The 15,814-nt window shown below is 37.2% G+C and overlaps 1 long non-coding RNA gene across 1 annotated transcript in view; it reads right to left on the reverse strand.

Moving 5' to 3' along the window:
* The window catches only part of LOC145722542 (uncharacterized), a 226,482-nt gene that overhangs the window by 29,279 nt on the left and 181,389 nt on the right, over window positions 1-15,814 (reverse strand). Inside the window, exon 3 of the long non-coding RNA XR_014146872.1 lies at window positions 1,092-1,204. This is a non-coding gene — a long non-coding RNA (uncharacterized LOC145722542). The remainder of the gene's footprint in view (window positions 1-1,091; window positions 1,205-15,814) is intronic.

A 15,814-nucleotide genomic window follows, 5' to 3' on the forward strand; every position in this document is an offset into this window, starting at 1 on the left:
CCTAACCATCTGAGCCACCCAGGCGCCCCAAGAGTCTTTTAAATTTTTATTTAGAAATAGTTCCCAACATTTGAGTCAAGAAACAAAATCCCAGATTCTTAGCCTTTCATGATAAAATTTGAAAGTTCTAGCCTCAATAGACTGCATTTCCTCATGTCATAAAGTTATCCTCTTTAGATGGAGTTTGGGCTCTTGAGTTTGCTACAGTCCTCAGCCCTCCCTCTTAATTTAAATGGACATGTTTCACTCAATTTTCAAAAAAAATACATAGGCTCATAAATATTGCGGTTTGCTACTTCCCAGTGTAGGAATGTGGATAGGCAACATAGGCATTCATCAGATTTGAACCCCAGCCTGCATGACAGAGGGCACATTACTTAACTCCAGACATCTTTTTATCATCTGTGAAATGGGGATAATAATACTTCTTTCATAAGTTGTCAAAGGGATTATATAAAATATTTGTATACAGCACCTGGAATGATGCCTACTCATAGAAAACTCCCAATTAAGGGCAACTATTTGGGGGAATTCTCGAAAAGTATTTCATGTGTTACACTTTTCCTAACCCTTTCATTTCTCCTCTCTCTATGCTTGTTTCCAACTCATAAAAACAAACATTTTTGCCACTCATTCAACAAATATGGAATTAAATGTCAACTAAGTGCCAGTCAATGTATTAGCTACTGGAAAAAGTAGGGTGCAAGGAGATGTAGTTTCTTTTTTTTTTTAATTTAATTTATTTATTTGAGAGAGAGACAGATTGAGAAAATGAGTGGGAGGAGGGGCAGAGGGAGAAGCAGACTCCTGTGATTTATTTCTAACAGAGTATGACAAAAATGAATGGATGTCATTCCCATAATTATATTACATTCTATATGACTCTGTCTTACTAGCAGACTCTCTCTAGACCTTCTTGCTGCTGACCTAATGAAATGAGTGACCATGTTGGAAAAGCCCACTTGGCAAGGACTTGTGGATTGCCTATAGGAACCAGAAGCAGCCTCTATGAATGGAGGGCCCTTTACCTGACATCCAACAAGAAGCTAAGCCCCCAGTTCTATAGCCATAAGGAAATGAATTCTGCCAACCTGAGTGAGATTAGAAGCAGATTCTTCTCCAGGTAAGCCTCCAGATGAGAATGCATCCTGGCTGATTGATACCTTGGTTACAGTCTTGGGAGACCTTTGATAGTAACCTCCATCTAGAAAGCCCAAGATAATTAATGACCGGACAGAACTAATATGGGAATATAGTGAGTTAGCCAGAAAGCAAGTTAAACATATAAAAAACAATATGTACCATCAACAATCAACTAGAAAATAATAGAAAAATCTCATTTGTTAGAGCAACAACTCTAAACTGCTAAGGAGTAAGTCTAAAAATAAGTGTGCAAGACTTTATGGAAAGAACTACAAAACTTTATTGAAGAACATGAAAGGAGAACTGAAATAAAAAGCTAATACATCATGTTTGTGTATGGAATAATTTAATCCTTAAAGGTTTCAATTTTTCTCAGATTAATCAATAAAATCAATGGGATCCCAATCAAAATCCCCTCAAAAATTTTTATGCCACTTGAAAAACTGATTCTAAAAATTACGAGACTTTTCTCTACTGCTTATGAAAATATATTATAAAGACTTAATAAAACTGTGTGATATTGGTACAAAAAGGGACACATATATCAGTGGAATATTTAGGAAATTCAGAAATAATTAAAAAACATCTGTGGGATGTGGAGAAAAGGGAACCCTTGTGTACTGTTGCTGGAAATGTAAATTGGTGCAACCACTTTGATCTCATAATTCCACTATTGGGTATTTACCCAAAGAAAGTGAAAACATTAATTTGAAAAGATATGCACCCCTATGTTTATTGCAACATTATTTACAATAGCCAAGATATGGAAGCAACCTAAGTGTCCATCAATAGATGAATGGATAAAGAAGATATGGTGTGTGTGTGTGTATATATATGTATACATTCATATTCATTCACACATACACATTTATATACATATACAATGGAATACTACTCAGCCATAAAAAGAATGAGATCTTGCCATTTATGACAACATGGATGGACCTAGAGGATGTTATGTTAAGTGAAATAAGACAGAGAAAGACAAATACCACATGATTTCACTTTTATGTGGAATCTAAAAAACAAAACAAATGAACAAACAAACAAAAATAGAAACAGACTCATAAATACAGAGAACAAACTGGTGGTTGCCAGAGGGGAGGTAGCTGAGGGGGGTGCATGGGCAAAGTAGGTAAAAGGGATTAAGAGGTATAAACTTCCAGTTAGATGAAAAGTACAGCATAGGGAATATAGTTAATAATACTGTAATAATGTATGCTGACAGATGGTTACTACACTTATTGTGGTGAGCATGGCAATGTATAGAATAGTCAAATTACTATGTTGTACACCTAGAACTAATATAACATTGTATATAAACTATACTTTAATTTTTAAATTTTTAAACAAGTTTTTAAGATTTTTATTTATTTGAGAGAGACAGAGATAGAGACAAAGAGAGAGCACACAAAGGGAGAGTGAGAAGGAGAAGCAGACTCCTCACTGAGCAGTGATCCCTCCGGGGGCTAGATCCCAGGACCCTGTGATCATGACATGAGCCAAAGGCAGACACTTAACTAACGGAGCCACCCAGTCACCCCTATACTTTAATTTTTAAAAATCTGTAAGAATTTATAATATAATCAACATGGCATTTCAAAGTGGTAAAGAAAGGAAAAGCTAGTTATTAGCTGAGTTTTGGAGACCAGGCTATCCATTTGGAAAAAAGAAATTTGATCCCCAACTAAATCATTCACAAAAATAAATCCCAGATCCATTAAAGATATAAATATGAAAAAACTCCACCTAAAACCATAAGCAGAAAATACAAGAGAATATATTTTTTCTAGGTGTAGAAATGATTTTCTGAAACAAGACACAAAATAAACTAAGTACAAGGAAAATAATCCACTTGACTAAATAAAAATGAAAATTTTCATATATCAAAAACTATTATTGGCAAAGTCAAAAGGCCAAAGAAAGATTGGGAGAAAATATCCAGAATATATAGAGAACTCCTAAAACTCAACAACAAAAAATCAAAGAACTCAATTCAAAAATGGGCAATGGGACTTGAATAAACATTTCTCAAAAAAACAAAACAAAACAAAACAAAACAAAAAATCCAATAAAAAACAAACACAAAACCAAAAAAACAACAAAAAAACCAAAACCCAAAACCCCACAAAACACTCCACTCCTGCATCCCTAAGAAGACATCACTTAACATACGAGTCTTATTAACTTCATGGGGAAAAGACAATACCAAGAGCTTGTATTGTCACCTTAACCACCTTACTAGCAGTGTGTGGCTTTAAGAATTTTAGAGATTTTCAGCCTTAGTCTACAAATTGACATTTCAGATTTGCCAAGATAAAAATCCACCTGTGTCTGCTGAATGTGTGTGGGCTCAATGTGGCTTTAGATTCTGTCCCTGGGGCTTAACATTGCCAGCCATGACAGAATGGGGGAAGCCCTGTGAATTCAGTGAGTAGCTGGCCTGGGTCATAATGTTTCTCCAAAAAAGATAAATGAATGGCAAATAAGCACATGAAAAGAGATTCAACATCACTAATCATCAGAGAAATGCAAATCAAAACTACAATTAGATACCACATCACATCCATTAGGATGACTATTATCTAAAAAACAAAACAATGAGGGTGATGAGAAAGTGAATAAATTTGAACTTTACCTTGTGCACTGTTGTTGGAAATGTAAAATGGCACAGCTACTATGAAAAATAGTATGATGGTTCCTCAAAAAATTAAAAACAGAATTATATATGATCCAGTAATTCCACTTCTGGGTGTACTAAAAGTAGGGTCTCAAAGAGATATCTGTATACCCATGTTCAAAATAGTATTTTTCACAACAGCTAAAATATGGAAGCAATCCAAGTGCCCATCTGTGGATGAATGGATAAGCAAAATGTGGCACATACATACAATGGAATATAATTCAGCCTTAAAAAACAATAAAATTTTGACACGTTGCAACATGGATGAACCTCAAGGACATTATGCTAAAGGAAATCAACCAGTCACAAAAAGTGAAAGTCTATTATTGTGTTATTCCACTTATATGAGGTACTTAGTGTAGTCAAAACCATAAAGACCAAATGTATAATGATGATTACTAGGAGCTAGGAGGAGGGGAAAATGGGACTGATTGTTAAATAGGCATACAGTTTTAGTTTTAGAAGATGAAAAGAGTCATGGGGATGGATGGTGGTGATAGTTGCTCAACAAAATGAATACATTTACTAGCACTGAACCATACACATAAAAGTGATTAAAATGGTAAATTTTATGTTATCTGTTGTTTTTTTACCACAATAAAAAAAAAAAAGGAAATTCATTATAGGCAAAGTCAAAAGGCAAGAGAAAAATTGGAAGAAAAAATCTGCCATACATTTAAGAGATAAAGAATTAGCTTCCAGAACATATTGAAAACATTTATAGGTCAATAAGAAAAAAAAAAAAAAAAAAAAACCAACCAGAAGAAAAATGGGCAAAGACTGTGGACAGGAAATACAGAGAAGTGCTACAAATGGTCAATAAACATATAAAAAGATACTTAGCCTCACTAGTGAAGCACCAAAAAATCTTTCCATTTATCAGATTGGTAACAATCTAAAAAGTATTTTTCATTATCATTAAATTTTTTTTTTTTTTTACTTTAGATGCTTCATATAAGTTAAATGATACAGTGTTTGTTTTTTGGTAACTGGCTTATTTTACTTAGTACAATGTCCTCGAGGTTTATTCATGTTCTAGCATGTGACAGGATTTCCCTCCTTTTTAAGGCTGGATAATATTCCATTGAATCCACATTTGGTTTCTCCATTTATCTATTGATGGACACTTGGGTTGCTTCCACCTCTTGGCTACTGTAAATAGTGCTGCTATGAATGAGTTTGCAACTATCTCTTTGAGACCCTGCTTTCGATTCTTTTGGTTATATACCCAGAAGTGAGATGGCCAGATGATATGATAGTTCTATTTTTAAATTTTTGAGGAAATTCCATCCTGTTTCCATAGCAGCTGCACCATTTTACATTCTGACCAATAGTGCACAGGGTTCCAATTTCTCCACATCCTAATCAAACCTTGTTATTTTCTGTTTTTTGCTTGTTTTTTTTAAATAGTAACTATCCTATGGGTGTGAGTCGATATCTCATTGTGGCTTTGATTTGCACTTCTCTGATGATTAGTAATATTGAGCATCTTTTCAATCTTTTCACATGCTTATCAGTCATCTGTATAACTAAAAGTGTCTATTCAAGTCCTTTGCTCAACCCCTTTTTATTTTGTTGAAATACACATAACAAAATTAACATTTTAAAGCATATAGTTCAGTGGTATAAAGTACATTCATATTGTGTGGTACCATTGCCACCTTCCATCTTCAAAACTCCTTTCATTTTGAAAATCTTAAACTCTATACCCATTAAACAATAACGCCCCATTCTTCCCTCCCATACTCCTTGGCAACCACCATTCTATTTTTTTGTCTCTAGGATTTTGACTACTCTAAGTGCTTCATATAAATGGAATCATATTGTCATTTTCAAATTGGGTGATTTGATCTTTTGTTGAATTGTAGGAGTTAGTTATGTATTCTGGATATTAACTCCTTATATGGTGTATGATTTGCAATTATTTTCTTCCTTTTTGTAAGTTGCTTTTTCACTCTGTTGATTGTATCCTTTGATGCACAAAGTTTTTAAGTTGATGTAGTCCCGTTTGTCTATTTTTGCTTTTGTTGCATGTGCTTTTGTTGTCATATCCAAGAAATCATTGCCAAGTCCAATGCCATGAGGATTTCCCTTTAAATTTTCTTCTAGGAATTTTATAACTTTAGGTCTTTTGTTTAGGTCTTTACTGTTTTGAGTTAATTTTTATGTATGGTTTAAGATAAGGTCCATTTGTTGAGGAGACTTTCTTCTGCCATCAAAAAGAATGAAATCTTGCCATTTGCACAATGTGGATGGAACTAGAGGTATTATGCTAAACAAAAAAAGTCAGTCAGAGAAAGACAAATACCATATGATTTCACTCATATTTGGAATTTAAGAAACAAAACAGATGAGCATAGGGAAAGAGAAGGAAAAATAAAATAAGATGAAAATTGAGTAGGAGGCAAACCATAAGAGATGTTGAACTCTAGGAAACAAACTGAGGGTTGCTGGAGAGGAGGTGTGGGGGGAAGGGATAATTAGGTGATGGGCATTAAGGAGGACACTTGATATAGTGAGTACTGGATGTTATATGCAACTGATGAATCACTAGATTCTACTCCTGAAACTAATTAAAAAAAGAGATAGGGGTCCAACTTTATCCTTTTGCATGTGGGTATTCAATTTTCCTCATACCATTTATTGAAGAGATTGTCTTTTCCTCATTGAGTGCTCTTGGCACTTTGGTCAAAGATTATTTAACCATATGAGAGGGTTTATTTCTGGGCTTTCTATTCTATTCGATTGGTCTGTTTTTATGCCAGTGCCATACTGCTTTGATTACTATAGCTTTGTAATGTGTTTTGAAATTAGAAATTTAAGTCTTTCAACTTTGTTTTTCTTTTTCAAAAAATTTTTTGACTATTCTGGGTCCCTTGAGACCCCATATGAATTTTAGGGTGAATTTTTCCATTTCTGTAAAAAGTGTCATTGGGATTTTGATAGAGATTGCATTGACTGTGAATCATTTTGGGTAGTATGAACATTTTAAGAATACTAAATTTTCCAATCTGTGAACACAGGATGCCTTTCCATTTATTTGTATCTTCTTTAATTTCTTTCAACAATGTTTTGTACTTTTTGGTGTATAAAAGTCTTTCACTTCCTTGATTAAGTTTTTTCCTAAGTATTTTATTCTTTTTGATGCTATCATAAGTGGAATTATTTTCTTAACTTCCTTTTCAGATTATTCATTGTTATTATATAGAAATGAAACTAATTTTTTGTGTATTGACTTTGTATCCTGAAACTTTGCTGAATTTGCTTATTAGTTTATTATTTTTTGTGTGTGGAATCTTCAGGGTTTTTTGAGGATTATTTAGGATTTTCTACATAAGATCATATCATCTGTGAACAGAGATAATTTTACTTCTTCCTTTCCAATTTGGATGCCTTTTATTTCTTTCTCTTGCTTAATAGCTCTGATTAGGGTTTCCAACACTGTGTTGAATGGAAATATCCTTGTCTTGCTTTCTTAGAGGAAAAGTTTTAGTCTTTCACTGTTGAGTATGATATTAGCTGTGGGCTTTCCATAAATGGCTATTATTATGTTGAGGTACCTTCCTTCTATTCCTGGTTTGTTGAATGTTCAGTGTAAGAACTTTTGATAATTTTATGATATTTGACATATTGTCAAAGATGAGGTGAAATGAATTTTTGGAGAGTCTTTCTGGAAAGCAATTTGGTATTATCTATTGAAACTAAAAGTGTGGATACCTTACATCCCAGAAATTTACTTGCTGGCATCTACCCTAGTAAATGCTAGCACAAATGTGTAAGGAATATGTATAAGAAATAAATTACTTTCAATGCCATCCTATCAAAATACCATTGGCATTTTTCAAAGAGCTGGAACACAATCTTAAAATCTGTATGGAACCAGAAAAGACCCTGAAGTGCCAAGGAAATGTTGAAAAAGAAAACAAAGCTGGGGGCATCACGTTGCCTGATTTCATGCTGTATTACAAAGCTGTGATTACCAAAACATCATGGTATTGGCACAAAAACAGACACATAAATCAATGGAACAGAATAGAGAGCCCAGACATGGACCCTCAACTCTATGCTCAACTAATCTTTGACAAATCAGGAAAAAATATCCAATGGAAAAAGACAGTCTCTTCAATGAATGGTGCTGGGAAAATTGGATAGCTATATACAGAAGAATGAAACTTGACCATTCTCTTACACCATACACAAAGATTAACTCTAAATGGATGAAAGAGCTCAATGTGAGACAGGAATCCCTCAAAATCCTAGAAGAGAACATAGGCAGTAACCTCTTCAACATCGGCCACAGCAACTTCTTTCGAGATACATCTCCAAAGGCTAGTGAAACAAAAGCAAAAATGAACTATTAGGACTTCATCAAGATAAAAAGCTTCTGCACAGCCAAGGAAACAATCAACAAAACTAAGAGGCAACCCACAGAATGGGAGAAGATATTTGCAAATGACACTACAGATAAAGGGCTGGTATCCAAGATCTATAAAGAACTTCTCAAACTCAACATCCAAAAAACAAATAATCAAGTCAAAAAGTGGGCAGAAGACACGAACAGACACTTCTCCAAAGAAGACATACAAATGGCTAACAGATATATGAAAAATTGTTCAACATCATTAGCCATCAGGGAAATCTAAATCAAAACCACATTGAGATATCACCTTACACCAGTTAGAATGGCCAAACTTGACAAGGCAAGAAACAACAAATGTTGAAGAGGTCGTGGAGAAAGGGGAACCCTCTTACAGTGTTGGTGGGAATGCAAGTGGGTATAGTCACTTTGGAAAACAGTACTGAGGTGCCTCAAAATATTAAAAATAGAGCTACCCTATGACCCAGTAATTGCACTACTAAGTATTTACCCCAAAGATACAGATGTAGTGAAAAGAAGGGGCACATGCACCCCAATGTTCATAGCAGCAATGTCCACAATAGCCAAACTGTGGAAGAAGCCAAGATGCCCTTCAACAGAAGAATGGATAAAGAAGATGGGGTTCATATATACAATGGAATACTACTCAGCCATCAGAAAGGATGAATACCCACAATTTGCATCGACATAGATGGAACTGGAGGGGATTATGCTAAGTGAAAGAAGTCAAGCAGAGAAAGACAATTATGTGGTTTCACTCATATTTGGAACATAAGGATTAGCACAGAGGACATTAGGGGAAGGAAAGGAAAACTGACGGGGGTGGGAATCAGAGGGAGAGATGGACCATGAGAGACTATGGACTCTGGGAAACAATCTGAGGGTTTCAGAGGGGAAGGGGTGGGAGGATGGTTTAGCCTGGTGACGGGTATTAAGGAGGGCATATGGTGTGATGAGCACTGGCTGTTATACACAACTAATGAATCGTTGAACACTACATCGAAAACTAATGATGTACTGTATGGTGACTGACATAACATAATAAAAAATAGTACAAAATTATTATAATATAAAAGAATACACAGAAAAAATTAGACACAGACAATAAATTAATAAAACTATTATGCTTTTTCTGGCAAAAAATAAGTTCATTGCATTATTGTCAGAATAGCAAATATGTTTCAGCAACCTAAATGGCCATGTATGCTTAGGGAATCAGTTAAAAATAAAGGCAAAAGCAAAAACATAAACACAGACACACAAAACCAGTGTGGAACATTTATACTAAGAAATATTATATGGTTGTTTAAAAGGCCAATCTCTTTGTACCAACATGCCTAGAATCCCAAAATATATGTGTGAGTGAAAAAGCCACACTGCTTGAAGCCAGTGTATATATTGACCAAATTTACATGTATAGATATAACTAAATCTCAGCATCAGCAGATGTAGTCCCTATTACCAAGCATTTCTCCTTGTCTAACTCTCTTAATATTATATGGGGTAAGCAATAGTATTCTTATTTGTTTACAATGAGTAAACTGAGCCCAGAAATGTTAAAAAATTTGCTCAAGTTCACACAACTAGTCAGAGGTAATATTTCAGCTTTACTGTAAAGCCTATGCCCCTAACCATTATTGTATGTTGTCTTTATCATTTACAGAACTTATATGGTCAAATGAGACAATATATGGAAAATCACTGTGTGCTTATAAAAAGGACAGACATGGAGTGATGTCACCAAGATGGTGAAATAGGCTGTTCCTGACAAGAACAGATTAACAACTATTCAAGAACAAGACACCACTCAGAGAATCCTAGAATACAGAGGTGAGACTGAAGCACAATAGAGACCAAGACAGATTGCATTAGAAGGGTAAGAGGAGATGTTTCCCCTGAGCCTCTGGTTCCTCCAGTGGGAAAAGAGAACCTGGGGTAGGGGAGACAATCACTTCCGCTCTCCCAACATTTGGGCCATTTTGTGGGAGTCCCCACTCTATCTCACACCATGAAGATCGCAGGAGAATCTGTGGGGCTCAACCACTGGTAATCAGACTGTGATGGAGAAAGGGAAAGGACTTGCAACCAGCATACAAATCTTGGCAGACCAAATTCATACCTGCAGTGCCCAAGTAGTAATCCTAACCAGCAGTTTTGCTCATCTGCAGAAGCAGTTGGGGGTGAACTATGACCAGGGAACTTGGCAGGGAACTCGGCCTGATTCAGATCTTTCCCGGCCCCAGAGCCCAGTTTGCCCACACCCAGGCAAGGAGTAGCAACACAGTCCCACCCACTGTGGAGAATGTCTTCTAGCCACATCTGACCAGAAGCACTGGCAACAACTCCTGGCAGCTGTATAGCCCAGTGGTGCTGCAGCTGAGTAGAGGGGCAGAGCTGATTGCCCCTAAAACAAAATGAGTATGGGGTGTGGAGGGTTCTTATGCTACACACAGGTAGGTGGATTAGTTCATAGCTAAGGTTGAGGGTAGCTCCTATCCCCACCCCAAAGAGAAAGATGTTTTGGGAAACTAACAGTAGTCTGGAGCAACCCTGACCCTTCCTGCTTAGGCAAAAGAGCTGACACAGCCTCATCCACTGTGGAGACTGTCTTCTTGTCCCATCTGACTGGGAGGGCTGGCGACAAGTCCTGGAAGCTATGCAGCCCAGTGACTCTCCAGCTGAGTGGCAGGAGAGGAGAACTGATTGCCCCCAGAGCAAAGCCAGTACTGAGTGTGGAGCATACCCATGCTATGTAGAGGCAGGGGAATAAATTCATAGTCAATGCTGAAGGAAGCTCTTGGTCCCTCCCAACTGGAGATACTATTTGGAAAGTTGAAAGTAGCCTGGATCAGCCCCTTCACCTCCCATCTAGGCAAGGGGGTTGAGACACAGCCCCACTCACTGTGGGGAGTGTCTTCTGGCCCCATTTGTCCATAAAGTAGGGTTGGCCACAACTTCTGCAAATGGTGTAGCCCAGAGGTGTTCCTAAAGAAGGGCAGGCAGAGCCAATAGTTTGCAAAGCAAAGCTAGTGGCTCTGTTCAGCCATGGAACTTGGGGTATGGGCTGGTTTGAGTTAAGACAACAAAGAGGTTTACTGGCTTTAAAGTTGCTTCTCTTTCTGTACCCAGGCAGGGAACCTAATTCATAGCCCCTCTCATTGCTGAATATAGCCTTCAACCTGTTTGACCAGAAAAACTAACTAGAGCATATATAAAACTGCATAGTCTATTCAACAGCCCTTCATACAATGGCACTTGAACAAAGGATACAGCATGTGGCCCACCCTGTCTACATAGCAAAACCAGTGGCCTCACCTGACTCAGGAAATTCAGTGCACACTCTGGCCTGATTCAGGTCTCCAAACAACAAGCTGTATAGGCCCTGGATCCCATCTTGTTGCCCTGCCAGGTCAGTAAAGCTAATTCATAGCCCTATCTATTACTGAATATAGTATTTAGTCTCAATCATCTACTAAACCTGACCAGAGAATCCAGACAACCACAGAGCCTATTTCACAGCCTCACTTGCATAGGGAACAAAGCCAGCAGTCCTATCCAACTGTTCTGAGCCAGAGGCACACCCCCCATTCCTGTCCTCTGAGCTCAAACAGTTGCCTCATCCAAAAATAGACCATAATAGTAGGTTCCACCTGCCCAAGGACATTACCAGCAGACATACCCAGAAACCCAAACTGAGCTGACTGAAGAACAGTCTCTGCCAAAGCAAACCTATAACTTCTGGAAGAGGAGTCCAATTACTCAAATGTGCAGATACCAGTGTAAGGAATCAAGGATCATGAAAAATCAGGTAAATATGACACTACCAAAGGAATCTAGTAAAGCTACAATAACCTATCCTAAAGAAATGAAGATCTATGAACTATCAGATAAAGAATTCAGAATAATCCTCTTAAGGAAATTTAGCAAACAACAAGATAGCACAGCCAGACAACAAAATGAACTTAGGAAAACAATGCATGAACAAAATGAGAAGTTTGACAAGAAAATAGCAATCATCAGGCAAACAAAAAAGCCCGAAAACCTAGAGTTGAAAAATATAATAACCTAACTGGAGAATTCAATAGAGAGTTTCAAAAGTAGAGTTGACAATGCAAAAAAGAATCACTAGCAACCTGGAGGATAGGTCATTGGAAATTACCCAGTCAGAGGAGGAAATTCACTCTTTTTCATTTTTTTTTTTCTCCTCTGACTGGGTAATTTCCAATGGCAATTGTAGGAAATAATGAAAAGAAACAATATTTGCATTAAGGGAATTTCAGAAAAAGAAGAGAAAAAGAAAGTGACAGAAATTATGTGTAAAGTAATAACAGCTGCAGATTTCCTGAACCTGGGGAGAAAAATGGAAATCCAGATCCATGCAGCTTAAAGGACCCCAAATAGGTTGAACTTGAATAGAGCTACACCAAGACACATTATAATTAAATTGTCAAAAGTCAAAGACCAAAAAAAGAATTTTAAGAGCAGCAAGAGAAAAGAGAAAAGTTACATACAAGAAATCCCCCATAACACTATTGGTGGATTTCTTAACAGAAAACTTTTAGGCTAGAAGAGAATGAGAGGACATATTCAAAATATTGAAAAAAACTACTGTCAACCAAGAATTCTATACCCGGTGAGGTTGTCCTTCAGAAACAAAGGAGGGATAAAGACTTTCCTCAACAAACAAATGCTGAGAGAATTCATTACCACCAGATCTACCTTTAATGAAGTGCCAAAGAGCGCTCTTGGAGTAGAAGTAAAATAATGCTAATTAACATCAAAGAAACATAAAAAGGTAGCATAAATCTCACTAGTAATGCTAAATATGTAATCATAGTTAGATTCTGCAATATAGGACTGCTATCCAGCAATCACAGAATACATATTCACTTCCAACTCTAGTTTAAAAGTTAAAATAAATGTAATAAAAATAACCATAACTACAATAATCTGTTATAAGTTAAGACAATGTAAAAACCATGTACATTATAACAGCAATAACTTAAAAGGTGAGGGAGAGGAGAAGTAAGAATGTAAAATTTACAAATTTTATTTTTTTAAAAGATTTTATTTACTTATTTGAAAGAGAGAGAGAGAGCACAAGCAGGGGAGGGGCAGAGGGAAAAGCAGTCTCCCTGCTAAGCAGGGAAACCCAACATGGGGCTCAATCCCAGGACCCTGAGATCATGACCTGAGTTGAAGGCAGACGTTTAATTGACTGAGCCACCCAGGCGCCCCTAAGTTCTATTAAAAATTAAATTGTTATAAATTTAAAATAGGGTGTAATAAGTTTAAGATATTTTATGTAAGCCTAACAGTAACCCCAAGGGAATATCCTGTAGTGATTAGATGAAAGAATATGATAAAGAAGTTAAAGTATGCTGATATCAAGAGACATCAAAACACACAAAAAAGATAGCAGAATAAGAAACAAGAAACAGTGAATCAACAAAAAGACAATAAAATGATTAACAAAATGGCAACAGTAAGCCCTTACCTATCAATAATACCTTAAATACAAACAGATTAAATTCTCCAATTAAAAGACACAGAATGTCCAAATGGATTAAAAAATGATGATCTGACCATATGCTGTTTACAAGAGACTCACTTTAGCCAGAAAGCATACATAGACTGAAGGTAAAGGGATTAAAAAAAAAAAAAATTTCAAGCAAATGGTAACCACAAGAAAGCAGGGGTAGTTCTACTTACATCAGACAAAATAGACTTTAAATTAAAAATGACAAAAAGGGACAAAGAAGGTCATTATAAAATGATAAAGTGGTCAAGACATAAAGAAGAAATAACAATTATAAATATTAATGCACCTAACATCTGAGCACCTAAATATATAAAGCAAAATTAACAGAGCTAAAAGGAGAAATAAACAGTAATATAATGATTGTTGAGGACTTTAATACCCCACTCTCAAAAATGAAAAGATCATCAATATGGAAATAGCTAATTTGAGCAATACTATAGATCAAACGGACCTAACAGACATATATAGAACATTTTATCCAGCAATAGCAGAATACATATAGAACATTCTACCCCACAATAGCAGAATATACATTCTTCTCAAGAACACATAGAAAATTTTCTAGGATAGTTCATATGTTGGGCTATAAAACAAGTCTTAGCAAATTAAAGAGGATTGAAATCACACCAAGCATTTCTCTGACCACAATGGCATGAATCTAGAAAAGAACAAGAAGAAAATTGAAAAATGTATGAACTTCTGGCAATTAAACAACACTCTCCTGAACAACCAATGGATCAAAAAACACCCCCCCAAAAAACTAAAAGGGAAATAAAGTTTCTTTTCTAAAAAGTTTTTATTTATTTATTTGAGAAAGAGAGAGAGAGAGAGAGAGAATGAGAAAGCACAGAGAAAGAAGGAGAAGCAGATTCCCTACTGAGCAGGAAGCCCGAGGTGGGGCTCAATCCCAGGACCCTAGTATCATGACCTGAGCTGAAGGCAGATGTTTAACTGACTGAGCCAACCAGGCACCTGGAAAATAAAGTTTCTTGAGACAAATGAAAATGGAAACACAACATACTGGAACTTGTGGGAAGCAGCAAAAGCAATTCTAAGAGGGAAATCCATAGATTCCGAGGGCAGATATCGGAGGATAAAGGGAAGGGGGAGGGAGCTGTGGGGATTCTACACCGATGGTGAGTGATGGCCTCCTGCACTGGGGACAGGGCACAGACTTGTAGACCGGCAGCAACGGGGACAGGACTTTAGGGCGGCCCCCTGGACTGAAACCCAGAATGGTGGGGCCGCGCGTATGAATTGGGGTGGCTGGTGGTTTTAGAAGCACAAAGGGCAGAGATGTGCCCCAACCTGGAGACAAGGACTGGGAGTGCTGCTGAGGGGTGCACAGCCTAGGACACTGCAGTTTATAGCAGCACAGACAGAAATGGAGATAGTGTGGCCTGGAGAGCTCACAGAAGAACAGACTGTGATCTCTCTGCTCTGAGGCAGAGGGTTGGAAATGATCTCTTCTGCTCTGATTCTCTGAAGAGATGCAGAAAGCTGCCAGGGAAAGCTGCCAGAGAACAAAAGCCCCCCAAAACCAGTTTTCACTAAGCCCATCCCCCACCACAGGGGGCAGGGCAACTCTGCCCAAACAGGGTTGCCTGAGTAAACAGCACAGAAGACAGGCTGAGAGAACAAGAGGCTAGCAACCCTAAAGTCCCTATAAAACAGGTGCATCTTGCTTGGGTTGTGGTCAATAATTTGGACTCTGTACATTCCCTCAACCACCCATCAACAGAATGACTAGGAGGAGGAACCCCAAAATAGGAAAGACTCAGAGACTGTGACTTCTGCCATAGATCTACAAATGGACACAGATATAACCAAGATGTCGCAGTTGGAATTCAGGGTGGCAATTGTGAAGACAATGGCTAGAACGGAGGAATCAATTATGACAATTATGACTCTATGACAACATAGAGTCTCTAAGGGCAGAAATGAAAGCTGAATTGGCAGAACTTAAAAATGCTATCAGTGAGGGGCGCCTGGGTGGCTCAGTTGGTTAAGCGACTGCCTTCGGCTCAGGTCATGATCCTGGAGTCCCTGGATCGAGTCCCGCATCAGG

This window comes from Leptonychotes weddellii, chromosome 7 (assembly GCF_054177405.1).
Source record: "Leptonychotes weddellii isolate Sample4059 chromosome 7, ASM5417740v2, whole genome shotgun sequence".
Classification (NCBI taxonomy): domain Eukaryota; kingdom Metazoa; phylum Chordata; class Mammalia; order Carnivora; family Phocidae; genus Leptonychotes; species Leptonychotes weddellii.